Below are 13,678 nucleotides of genomic sequence, written 5' to 3' on the forward strand. Positions count from 1 at the left end.
TCATCTGTACTGAGCTGCTAAACACCTCAAATGATATGGTGGAAGTGCTGATAATCAAAATAGAGATTCTAAATGTAGTTATTGTCCTTGTATATAAGTCACCGGAGGCAAACCCTCAGCAGTTTAAAGACCAACTAATGAAAATAGAACACTGCTGGCCATCAGTGAAATAGAGAGAAATCCGAAATATTTTTTCTCCTATGCAAAATCAAGATAAAAAACCACATCTGTTATCGGGCCCCTGCGAAAGGGAGATGGAACTTTCACCGATGACAACAAAGAAATGAGCGAGCTACTGAGGAAGCAGTACGACTCTGTTTTCAGTGAGCCATTAAACGCACTAAAGATTGATAACCCAAATGAATTTTTCATGGATATGATACCAACATCAAATCATATATCAGACGTCACCCTATCCCCACTAGATTTTGAAGAAGCCATAAACAGTATGCCTATGCACTCTGCACCAGGCCCGGATTCTTGGAACTCCATATTCATCAAGAACTGTAAAAAACCACTATCGCAGGCTCTCCACATTCTGTGGATACAAAGCCTAGATACTGGCGTTATTCCTGATATACTAAAAACAGTAGAGATAGCTCCACTTCATAAAGGAGGAAATAAGGCAGAGGCAAAAAATTACAGACCGATAGCACTAACATCGCACATTATAAAAAATTTTGAGAGAGTGCTAAGAAGTAAGATCACAAAATACATGGAATCACAGCATCTCCATAACCCCGAACAACACGGTTTCAGAACAGGGCGCTCTTGCCTGTCGCAGTTGCTGGACCACTATGATATGGCATTAGATGCTATGGAAGACAAACAAAACGCTGATGTAATTTACACAGATTTCGCAAAAGCTTTTGATAAATGTGATCATGGCGTTATTGCACATAAAATGCGTTCAAAAGGAATTACCGGAAAAATAGGCAGATGGATCTACAATTTCCTGACCAACAGAACCCAATGTGTAATAGTCAACAAAATAAAATCCAGCCCATCAACCGTGAAGAGCTCAGTCCCCCAGGATACTGTGCTTGCTCCAGTACTTTTTCTCATCCTCATATCGGACTTAGACCAGAACACAACCTATAGCACTGTATCATTCTTTGCAGATGACACTAGGATCTTCATGAGAGTAGGCAACATAGAGGACACGGCAAACCTCCAGTCAGATGTAGATCAGGTCTTTCTATGGGCTACAGAAAATAATATGGTGTTTAACGAAGATAAGTTCCAGCTCATGCGCTATGGAAAAAATGAAAATATAAAAACGGAAACCACGTACAAAACTCAGGCAAATCATGACATAGAACGAAAAGGCAATGTAAAGGATCAGGGTGTACTCATGTCGGAAGACCTTACCTTTAAAGAACACAATCAAGTAGCCCTCACAACTGCAAGAAAAATGACAGGTTGGATAACAAGAACTTTTCACACTAGAGATGCTATACCGATGATGATACTTTTCAAAACGCTTGTGCTCTCTAGAGTGGAGTACTGCTGCACAATGACAGCCCCTTTCAAAGCTGGAGAAATTGCTGACCTGGAGAGCGTGCAGAGATCCTATACTGCTAGAATTCACTCAGTAAAACACCTAAACTATTGGGACCGACTAAAGAGCCTAAATCTGTACTCCCTTGAGCGCAGGCGGGAGAGATATATAATAATTTACACGTGGAAAATGTTAGAGGGGCTGGTCCCAAACCTGCACACAGAAATAACATCACATGAGACCAGAAGACATGGCAGGATGTACAGAATACCCCCGTTGAAAAGCGGAGGTGCAACAGGTACTCTGAGAGAGAACTCTATCAACATCAGAGGCCCGAGACTGTCCAACACGCTTCCGCTACACATAAGGGGCATAACTGGCCGACCCCTCACAGTGTTCAAGAGAGAACTGGATAAGCACCTCCAAAGGATACCTGATCAACCATGCTGTGACTCATACGTCAGGCTACGAGCAGCCGCGTCCAACAGCCTGGTTGATCAGTCCAGCAACCAGGAGGCCTGGTCGACGACCGGGCCGCGGGGACGCTAAGCCCCGGAAGCTCCTCAAGGTAACCTCAAGGTAAGGTGCTGGGCATGAGGGCTATGGGTGAGGCATGGGGCATGAGGGTGGTGGCCGAGGCGCTGGGGATAAGTGCCGAGGGTGACGCACTTGTCATTATGGCCGTGGCTGAGGTTCTGGGCGTGAGGGCCGTGGGTGAGGCGCTTGGCATGAGGGTGGTGAGTTGGTGAGGTATTGGGCATGAAGGTGGTGGGTTGGGGAGGCACTGGGCATAAGGGCCGTGGGTGAGGTATTGGCCATGAGGACGGTGGGTGAGGCGCTGGGCATGAGGGCCGTGGGTGAGGTGTTGGCCATGAGAACGGTGGGTGAGGCGCTGGGCATGAGGACAGTAGGTGAGGTGTTGGCCATGAGGATGGTGGGTGAGGCGCTGGGCATGAGGACAGTGGGTGAGGTGTTGGCCATGAGGACGGTGGGTGAGGTGCTGGGCATGAGGACGGTGGGTGAGGCGCTGGGCATGAGGGCCGTGGGTGAGGTGTTGGCCATGAGAACGGTGGGTGAGGCGCTGGGCATGAGGACAGTAGGTGAGGTGTTGGCCATGAGGACGGTGGGTGAGGCGCTGGGCATGAGGACAGTAGGTGAGGTGTTGGCCATGAGGATGGTGGGTGAGGCGCTGGGCATGAGGACGGTGGGTGAGGTGTTGGCCATGAGAACGGTGGGTGAGGCGCTGGGCATGAGGACAGTAGGTGAGGTGTTGGCCATGAGGACGGTGGGTGAGGCGCTGGGCATGAGGACGGTGGGTGAGGCGCTGGGCATGAGGATGGTGGGTGAGGTGCTGGGCATGAGGATGGTGGGTGAGGCGTATTAAGGAAAATGGTGACTAGAACCAGGCACAGGGTCTGTGCAACATTGCATGCAGCTGGTACCAGCAAGTGAACATGTTGCATATGTGGTGTACGGCTCTAGCCACCACCCTATGTAAATGAATGAATTTTGCATGATAATAAAGATGCAAATGAAGATGGGTTGTAAAGGGGTAATGTTGCAAATCATTGAAAACTAAGTTTTAGAAAAAAAAATTGTTTTAATAAAAAAAAATATATCAAAATTATGGTTTAGCATTATGTGTGTTGGGTCTAGCATTATGTTACATTTTCAATGTTTGAAAGTTAACTTAAAATATTTCATCCTATTTTAAGACGTGGAATAGCCACCCGTGTGACGGCACTTATAATGATCTGCTGTGGTGTATCGGCTAGCATACCAGCTTGCTACTTGGCTAGCCCAGGTTCAGTTTTTTCATAGGGGAAGAGTTCTGTGTGTGTTGATTGAATGATTGAAAAAGATTAAGCAACCCAAGAGGTGGCACGGGAATGAATAGCCCGTATGTGGTACATTTTTTGTTCAGTAAATATTTTCCGTGTTCTGAGGTCGCATTTAATCATTAGGCTACTATGTTATCTCACATGTTGTGTGTTTAGGTTAAATATCCTTGTGAGTGTATGCAATTCTGTGAATATATATGGGCTCGAGTTTTCCTCTAGTAAATATAAATAAAAGTGGGAGGACATGTGTCTGACTGTCACCATCAGCTGGCTTCGTTTGGGGCTTGGAAGACGTGGAACGCCCGTCAACGCCTGTCAGACGCCCGTCTGACAGGCCTTTAAACGATATGCTGTTGTTTATCGGTTAGCATCCCTGCTTGCTATTTAGCTAACCTAGGTTCAGTTCTTTCATAGGGGAAGAGTTCTGTGTGTTAAATAACACTTTTGAGTGTATGCAAGTGAGAGATTTTATATGGGCTTCAGTTTTCCCCTAGTAAATATGATTAAATTGGGAGAACATGTGTCTGATCTGTCACCATCAGTTGGCGTCGTTGGGGGGCGTGGAAGACTTGGAATAGCAGCCAATGTAACACCTCTTTTAACTATATGCTGTGTTGTATCATTTAGCATACCGACTTGCTACTTGGCTAGTCTAGGCTCAGTTCTTTCATAGTGTTATATATATATATTATGTGTATATATATATATATATATATATATATATATATATATATATATATATATATATATATATATATATATATATATATATATATATATATATATATATATATATATATATATGTCGTACCTAGTAGCCAGAACTCACTTCTCAGCCTACTATGCAAGGCCCGATTTGCCTAATAAGCCAAGTTTTCCTGAACTAATATATTTTCTCAAATTTTTTTCTTATGAAATGATAAAGCTACCCATTTCATTATGTATGAGGTCAATTTTTTTTTACTGGAGTTAAAATTAACGTAGATATATGACCGAACCTAACCAACCCTACCTAACCTATCTTTATAGGTTTGTAACACTGTAAAAGTGTTTGGTTTAGGTTAATACATACATAGAGTACACGAGTCACAGACAAGGATCTGAGAGGCGCCAGTTGTCTGCCTGAGATCTCACACCTCTAACCGTTAATGACCCCAAGTGACCTGAGGTCAGATCATGATAATTTCACCTTGCTTCCGCTAAGCGTATAATTGGAGCCGGGTAGCCTTCAAACATGCCGACGTTTAAGGAGTGGCTTGGTAGTGCCGGAGGCTATCTACTTGTGGGCGGAGTTAGCTACTAGGTTCCCCAATATAAACTCGGAGAGCTATCCAGCATGGAGCATTAGCAGACAGAACAGACAGAACGGCAGTCAGGAGAGCAGAGCAGACGGGAGGCTGTCGGCCGGCAGGGCGGGAGTCTCCGTCAACTACAAACCCCCCCCCCCCCCCTCTCTATTCAACTTAGACTCAGTCCTCGGTGAGTGAACAGTAAGGTGACTTGGTCGTGTTTACATATGTTGTGTGATGATCAGGGGCAGTCAAGTTGTAGGGTTCTCGAATTCTTGGAGGATGACTCACTTTGAATATTAAACTTGAACATTTTAATTGAATTGCTAAATTATGATACTTCATGTGAAATATAATTATGAATTTATTAAGTAAATTGTGTTTAACTTTGTTCCCTAGAGCTTTGAGTTGAGGTGAGAAAGCCTCGGTGGTTACTAGATTCAGGATATTAATGAGTACATGTTTGGAGTTGATACATGGTAATAACATCTTTTGAGAATATTTTGATACAGACAAGTTCCATTCCTTGTCTTGTATGTAATGATCATGAATGGATGGTGGCAGCATTTCGTCTTCTACTATCTACTCTTCTACTTCTACTATCTACTCTTCTTCTTCTACCTATCTACACCTCTCCCTCCACCCCTCTCTGAACTCGCACTTTCAACTAATGACCCTCACTCCTCCCACTTCTCTCCCTCTCACCCCAAACCCTCACTAATTACTTCACTATGCATTTCTTTCCTTTCGTTATTTCTTTTACGTTTGAGGCAATGATTTTGTATTGTAGAGTTCTCTCTAGAGTTTCGGGTAACTGATCAAGTGACGGCACCTTGTAGTCTTAGCACCTAGGTAGTCAAATACCTAGGTTACAAGGTGTTGAACGAGACCAGAACAGCATCAAGAGAAGAGCAGACGAGAGCAGAGACGACGTCCCTAGCAGGGAGGCTGTCGGCCGGCAAGGGCGGGAGTCTCTGTCAACTACAGACCCCCCCCCCCCTCTCTATTCAACTTAGACTCAGTCCTCGGTGAGTAAACATTAAGGTGACTTGTCGTGTTTTACAAGTGTTGTGTGACGATCAGGGGCAGTCAAGTTGTAGGGTTCTCGAATTCTTGGATGATGACTCACTTTGAATATTAATCGTTAACATTTTACTTGGATTGCTTAAGTTATTATACTTATCATGAAAAATATAATTGTTGAATTTATTATTTAAATGGTCTTTCACTGTGTTTCCTAGAGAGTTGAGTTGAGGTGAGAAAGCCTCCTCGGGGATTATTGGTTCCCTGATTTTAATGAGTACATGGTACAGAGGGAACATACTAATAATGAACTCATGATAACATCTTTTGAGAATTTTGTGATACAGGCAAGTTCCATTCCTTGTCTTGTATGTAATGATCATGAATGGATGGTGGCAGCATTTCGTCTTCTACTATCTACTCTTCTACTTATACTATCTGCTCTTCTACTTCTACCTATCTACACCTCTCCCTCCACCCTTCTCTAAACTCTCACTTTCAACTAATGACCCTCCTTGCCCCTCCCACCTCTCTGCCTCTCACCCCAAACCCTCACTAATTACTTCACTATTCATTTCTTTCCTTTCGTTTTCTCTTATACGTTTGTGGCAATGATTCTGTATTCTAGAGTTCTCTCTAGAGTTTCGGGTAACTGATCAAGTTACGGCGCCTTGTAGTCTTAGCACCTAGGTAGTCAAATACCTAGGTTACAAGGTGTTGAACGAGAGAGGTTGCCTTAGGAACTCTGGAGGTGCTCTAGAATAGTTAGCTAACTGGAGACGGGATAACGGACTAGAGAGAGCTGTTTCCCCCGGCTTCGTTAGTTAACTGGGGGGTGGAATAATGGACAAGATAGAGTTATTTCCCCCACCCCCCGTTACAATGTTGGCAGCGGTGTTGAACAATGTTGTAGGTAGTTGGTGTTCTTTTAACATTGTTCAGTCCCACGTGTCTTTTGCCGCTCAGGCGCTATCAGGGAGATCTTGACAGGTGTTTTACTTTCGCGATTTAGCTAGTTTTTTTCAGGCTAGGAGATAGTGATTCTCTAGTGTTGTGGTTTAGTGATTTTGTGAGTTTTGTGGTGTTCAGGGAATGTTCTCCAGAACTTGCGTGTGTAGTGATTTATGTTAGTGATAAGATTTGGCGATTTGGGAACTTAGCGATGTTGGTAGTGCAGGTCAGCTGAGTGTGACAGGTGACCTCGCATGTCCCACGGGGACACCCAGCCACCGCTGGTCTCCAGGTCAGTGGGGAGTGGCAGGTGTAGTTCTTAAGTAGTTTTTAAGTGGTGGTTCTGCTCAGATTATTGCGATCGACTGTTTTACTCCATTTGAACGCAATAACCCGAGGTGTACTGGTATTGTACAGCATACTAGGGGGAGGCTTAGTATGTCAGTAGACTTCACGTTGGGGACGCTCGACGTTAGATAGTCTGGTCACAGGGGTGGCAACAGTTTGGGGTTGTTGACCGGCGGAGAAGCTAGGGAGACACTCTGGGTCACGTAGGTGGCTGTAGGTTAAGGGTGGGAGTAATGGTTAATTATGTACTTAAGATTAGGAAAGGTACAGTTAAGTTAGGCTAGTGTTTTGTCTATTAGTGTTGATTTTTTTTTTTGTGTGACAAGTTAAAAGTAGTGATGACCTTATTCTCTCTTCTCTAACTTTACTCTGTTACTGTTTTATGTTCCACCAAGTCGATATCATTCAGAGTTAATTGGATTATTAAAAAAAAATTGAAGTGTAGTTGTTGCCAGGAGGAGAGCGTTATGATATAACTGTGTAACCCTATACAAACTACAGGGTCACACAACAGCATGGAACACGGGTATTGTCGCCTTTATGTTCATCCACAGGTGGGAGCCAGAGGAGAGGCGCGACGCATATGCAGAAGAGGGAGACGGCTGCTGTGTACCATTCTCACGGGCGTTTATCACCACCACCACGACCAGCCCACTACCTGGAGGTCATGGCTCCACCACCACCACCACCCCAGGGGACCCCAAGGTGCAGCCCTCTCGGTCGGTCAACATTGGTCTACCCAGTGGACTCCAGGACGGACGGACCCCAGTGGACCCCAAGACTTACGGACCCCAGTGGACCCCAAGACGGACGGACCCCCAGTGGACCCCAGGTCGTTCTGCAGACGACCCCAGACGACCCAGTAAAGATGGAAGAGGAGCAACAACGACTCCAGTCTGTCCCACCAACATCGGTCTACCCAGGATGGACCCCAGGACGGACAGACCCCCAATGGACCCCAGGTCGCTTATCAAAGACCCATGGGAGAAAGAAGAGAGAAGAAAGAAGAGAGAAGAAAGAAGAGAGAAGAAGGAAGAGAGAAGAAAGAAGAAAATAAGACAAGCTGAGTGAGACACGATGCCTAGTGTTCCTTGCTGGTGTCAGCATCATTGCATGGAGCGTAATTGCAAGACAGGATCGTTTGCCTTAACTGGCCGCCCCTCCTACAAGCATGTTGCTCTGTTGAGTGATTCTTCCTGTGTCATGCGGACTTGATGTGGCTGTCAGAAGTAGCTCTCTGAAGGAGGCGTTCTGGAGCAACAGGGAGGAAGAAGAGTAGGATGGGATTTCTACTGTTGGCAACTATATGAAGGTCTCGAAACTTGTAGTCCCTATAGCTGTGAAGAACCCCAATATACGTCTCTCATGGTGACTGACGTAGGGCCAATTACAGATCAGCTGGGACAACCGAATTCCACGGTCCTGTGCTCAGTTCAAGTAGTAACGGCTTTCGGGTTGACCAAGTGTTGTTGTGCGTTAACGACGGAGAAGCGACGGAGGCAGTTGTGTTGAAGAAATGTGGTACAGGATTATCTACAAGACCAAGCAGAGACGTCGCCCAGCCAGAGACAATGGACGTCTGTCTACATATTTCATTTTTTAGAGTAGGATGATGTATATTTGTTTAGCTAGGATGTATTCTTTTCGTTAATAAAGTTGTCGCACACAGCTAGCTTGCTTTAGCAGTGTTGCAAAAACTTTATTTTCGGGGAGAAGGGGAGATGTAACACTGTAAAAGTGTTTGGTTTAGGTTAATACATACATAGAGTACACGAGTCACAGACAAGGATCTGAGAGGCGCCAGTTGTCTGCCTGAGATCTCACACCTCTAACCGTTAATGACCCCAAGTGACCTGAGGTCAGATCATGATAATTTCACCTTGCTTCCGCTAAGCGTATAATTGGAGCCGGGTAGCCTTCAAACATGCCGACGTTTAAGGAGTGGCTTGGTAGTGCCGGAGGCTATCTACTTGTGGGCGGAGTTAGCTACTAGGTTCCCCAATATAAACTCGGAGAGCTATCCAGCATGGAGCATTAGCAGACAGAACAGACAGAACGGCAGTCAGGAGAGCAGAGCAGACGGGAGGCTGTCGGCCGGCAGGGCGGGAGTCTCCGTCAACTACAAACCCCCCCCCCCCCCTCTCTATTCAACTTAGACTCAGTCCTCGGTGAGTGAACAGTAAGGTGACTTGGTCGTGTTTACATATGTTGTGTGATGATCAGGGGCAGTCAAGTTGTAGGGTTCTCGAATTCTTGGAGGATGACTCACTTTGAATATTAAACTTGAACATTTTAATTGAATTGCTAAATTATGATACTTCATGTGAAATATAATTATGAATTTATTAAGTAAATTGTGTTTAACTTTGTTCCCTAGAGCTTTGAGTTGAGGTGAGAAAGCCTCGGTGGTTACTAGATTCAGGATATTAATGAGTACATGTTTGGAGTTGATACATGGTAATAACATCTTTTGAGAATATTTTGATACAGACAAGTTCCATTCCTTGTCTTGTATGTAATGATCATGAATGGATGGTGGCAGCATTTCGTCTTCTACTATCTACTCTTCTACTTCTACTATCTACTCTTCTTCTTCTACCTATCTACACCTCTCCCTCCACCCCTCTCTGAACTCGCACTTTCAACTAATGACCCTCACTCCTCCCACTTCTCTCCCTCTCACCCCAAACCCTCACTAATTACTTCACTATGCATTTCTTTCCTTTCGTTATTTCTTTTACGTTTGAGGCAATGATTTTGTATTGTAGAGTTCTCTCTAGAGTTTCGGGTAACTGATCAAGTGACGGCACCTTGTAGTCTTAGCACCTAGGTAGTCAAATACCTAGGTTACAAGGTGTTGAACGAGAGAGGTTGCCTTAGGAACTCTGGGAGTGCTCTAGAATAGTTAGCTAACTGAGGACGGGATAACGGACTAGAGAGAGCTGTTTCCCCCGGCCTCGTTAGTTAACTGGGGGGTGGAATAATGGACAAGATAGAGCTATTTCCCCCACCCCCCGTTACAGGTTAGGTTGGGTTAGGTAGCCGAAAAAGTTAGGTTAAGTTAGGTTAGGTAGGTTAGGTAGTCGAAAAACAATTAATTCATGAAAACATGGCTTATTAGGCAAATCGGGCCTTGCATAGTAGGCTGAGAAGTGAGTTCTGGCTACTAGGTACGACATATATATATATATATATATATATATATATATATATATATATATATATATATATATATATATATATATATATATGTCGTACCTAGTAGCCAGAACTCACTTCTCAGCCTACTATGCAAGGCCCGATTTGCCTAATAAGCCATGTTTTCATGAATTAATTGTTTTTCGACTACCTAACCTACCTAACCTAACTTTTTCGGCTACCTAACCCAACCTAACCTATAAAGATAGGTTAGGTAGGGTTGGTTAGGTTCGGTCATATATCTACGTTAATTTTAACTCCAGTAAAAAAAAATTGACCTCATACATAATGAAATGGGTAGGTTTATCATTTCATAAGAAAAAAATTTGAGAAAATATATTAGTTCAGGAAAACTTGGCTTATTAGGCAAATCGGGCCTTGCATAGTAGGCTGAGAAGTGAGTTCTGGCTACTAGGTACGACATATATATATATATATATATATATATATATATATATATATATATATATATATATATATATATATATATATATATATATATATATAATTGGCGCAACATATCTATCATATTGTTAGTACATCACACGTGCATTGAGTCAGATTACAAGTGTGTGATTCATTCATTATTGTGCAGTGATATACGGGGAAATTATACCAGTGTTAGTGTCGCCCTGACCCCCGCCCCCACCCAGCGCCCAGGCCGGGAAGTACCTGCTCTTCCCCCTCCTTCCCACCCCACCACGCCGCCTCCCCACCCACGAGGCCACCTTGCCACCCGCCCATAGAAGCCGGGAGGCTCCCATGTGTGTCTACGCTACCCACCCACCCAATGTATACCCACATATTGTGTAGTGGGTGTATACCCACACTTTGTATAGAGGTGGTATATGTATTACCACTCACCTGAGTAGTAAGTGCCACGGCCAGCTGATCCCCCCCCCCAGCCTCCAACCGCCGCCCACCCTCCAGTCTCCACCCGCCGTCCACCTTCCCGCCCAGCGCCCGCCCAGCGCCAGCCCAGCGCCCGCCCATGTCGCAGCTCCCAACAGATAGCCAGGCTTCTCCAAGCCAAGATGAGCCATCAAGCAGGGGTAGACAAGGTAGATGTCAGACGTGTGACCGGGTATGCTATATCCGGTTGAGTGACGATAATGTGCGCATTCATTACCACAACGGAGCCAGGTGTTTGGGTTCTGGGCGCCCTCCCAGGGAGAACACCAATCAACAGCCCACACCGCCCGTAAGGCAAAACACCTCCCAGACCTTCATTCCCACAGAAAATTTATTAGAAGCTATCAAAGCAACATCGGCCAGAACCTTGCAACACATCCCTAAAGCAGCCCGCCCCCATGCAGCAGCCAAATTATCTGCCCTCCTGAGAAAGGTCAACGACTCTCCTGGAACGACCCAAGCATGGCACAACCTCCTAATGTTTGGCAACATATGTCTAGCCACCCCTGCAAGGAGAGACAAAACCTTAGCTGCCTCAGTCATCAAAGCTATAAATGATTTTCCCAGGGAGGACAACCAGGTGCGCCTTCCCACTCGCGCGAGAAACACCCACGGCAGGAAGAGCAACAGTGGCATATCCGAGACATCAAAAATCAGAACATCAGTCACCAAGAAAATAGAAGAAGGAAACACTATTGGCGCAATAAGAGTCATCACCAGTGAGGACTCAATTGCCGACAGAGATGCCGCAACAGCTCAAGCCCTAAGGGAGAAACACCCACCCAGGGCTCCGCGTGAGGACGACATTGTACAAGTGGGGGCTACCGGAGCAGAACCTCTCTGGGTGGCTGAATCTGTGGTCCATAAAGCAGCCATGTCCTTCCCTACAGGATCAGCAGGTGGGTTCACAGGACTAAAACCCAACCACCTCAAGCAAATGCTCAACCCTGCACTGGGTGACATTGCGAAGAACCTCTTGGTGGAACTAACCAGATTCACCAACACATGTCTAGCTGGCAACATACCATCGTCCATAAGACCTATCTTTTTTGGAGCATCTCTCTGTGCTCTAAAGAAAAAGGATGGAGGGATCAGGCCAATAGCCGTGGGCAATTCTCTCCGGCGTCTCGTCGCAAAGGCAGCTGCAAGAACAGTTAGTGATGCAGCGGCCAACATGCTGAAGCCAAAACAGCTCGGGTTTGGCATTCCACAAGGGTGTGAGGCGGCAGCCCATGCAGCTCGAGCCTTCATCGCCAACATCACAGACGAAAAGGCCCTTATCAAGCTAGATTTCAAAAATGCCTTCAATTTGGTGCGGAGGGATGCTGTACTCCTTGCGGTTCATAGTCATTTCCCGTCCCTCTACCCTTTTGTACATTCATGCTACAGTATGGATCTTAAGCTACTTTTTGGCGAACATGAAATTGACTCGCGAGAAGGCGTCCAACAGGGTGACCCCCTCGCTCCTCTCCTTTTCTGCTTAGTCATCAAACAAGTCACAGAGGTCCTGTCCAGCGAGCTTAACATCTGGTTCTTGGATGATGGTACCCTAGCTGGTTCCCAAGACTCCCTCCTGGAGGACATCAGAAAAATCCAGGAGCAAGGTGCAGTTTTAGGCCTCACCCTGAACCCTTCTAAATGTGAAATAATATGTTCCAACCAGGGCATCGTAGAGAGAATAGAGGGTCTTCTGCTAAATATCCATAAAACTAAACCTGAAGACAGCACACTCCTAGGAGCTCCCCTGGGGTTGAAAGCCATCGATGAGGTCCTTGATAAGAAAATCGCCGACCTTAAGAGGATGGATGGGAGGATTGAGGATATTGATGCTCATGATGCACTCTACCTCATCACCAGATGTCTGTCCCTCCCCAGGTTAACCTACTTTCTGAGGTGTTCACCATCTTACAGTAGCCAAAAACTAAGTGAGTATGACCGGTTACTGAAATCAATGCTAGAAAAAGCCCTTAACCTCTCTCTCGATGACCTACAGTGGAAACAAGCCTCTCTTCCCGTAAGACTTGGGGGCCTCGGAGTTCGAACAGCAACGCAAATCGCTGTTCCAGCCTTCCTGTCCTCCTTATCAGCATCCGACGACCTTGTGAAGGAAATTCTACCTGCCCACTTACATCAGCTGGCAGGTGTACATGATCCCAATTTTACACGCTGTGCCACAGAGTGGGCCTCTCGTGCAGGCCAATCACCTCGACCACCATCCCCAAAATCCCACAAGCAATCCAGCTGGGATGGTCCCATTGTAGACCAAGTTGCTGCAGAGTGCCTGGGTGCTGCAACAACACAACACGACATTGCTCGCCTCACAGCAGTAGCAGCACCACATGCAGGGGATTTCCTGTTAGCAACCCCAATGTCGGCAACTGGCACGCGTCTCACACCACACACCCTCCGAATTGCTGTGGCCCTCCGCCTTGCTGCCCCAATCCACACCAGATATAGGTGTATTTGCGGCGAGGTGGTGGCTGACAGGTACGGTCACCATGGCCTACTCTGCCAAAGCACAGGGGGATGGCACTCGAGGCACAGTGAAGTTAACGACATCATCAAGAGGAGCCTCACCACAGCTGGATGCCCAGCTGAAAGAGAGCCCCGTTACC

The sequence above is a fragment of the Procambarus clarkii genome, chromosome 9 (assembly GCF_040958095.1).
Source record: "Procambarus clarkii isolate CNS0578487 chromosome 9, FALCON_Pclarkii_2.0, whole genome shotgun sequence".
In the NCBI taxonomy this organism is placed as follows: Eukaryota; Metazoa; Arthropoda; class Malacostraca; order Decapoda; family Cambaridae; genus Procambarus; species Procambarus clarkii.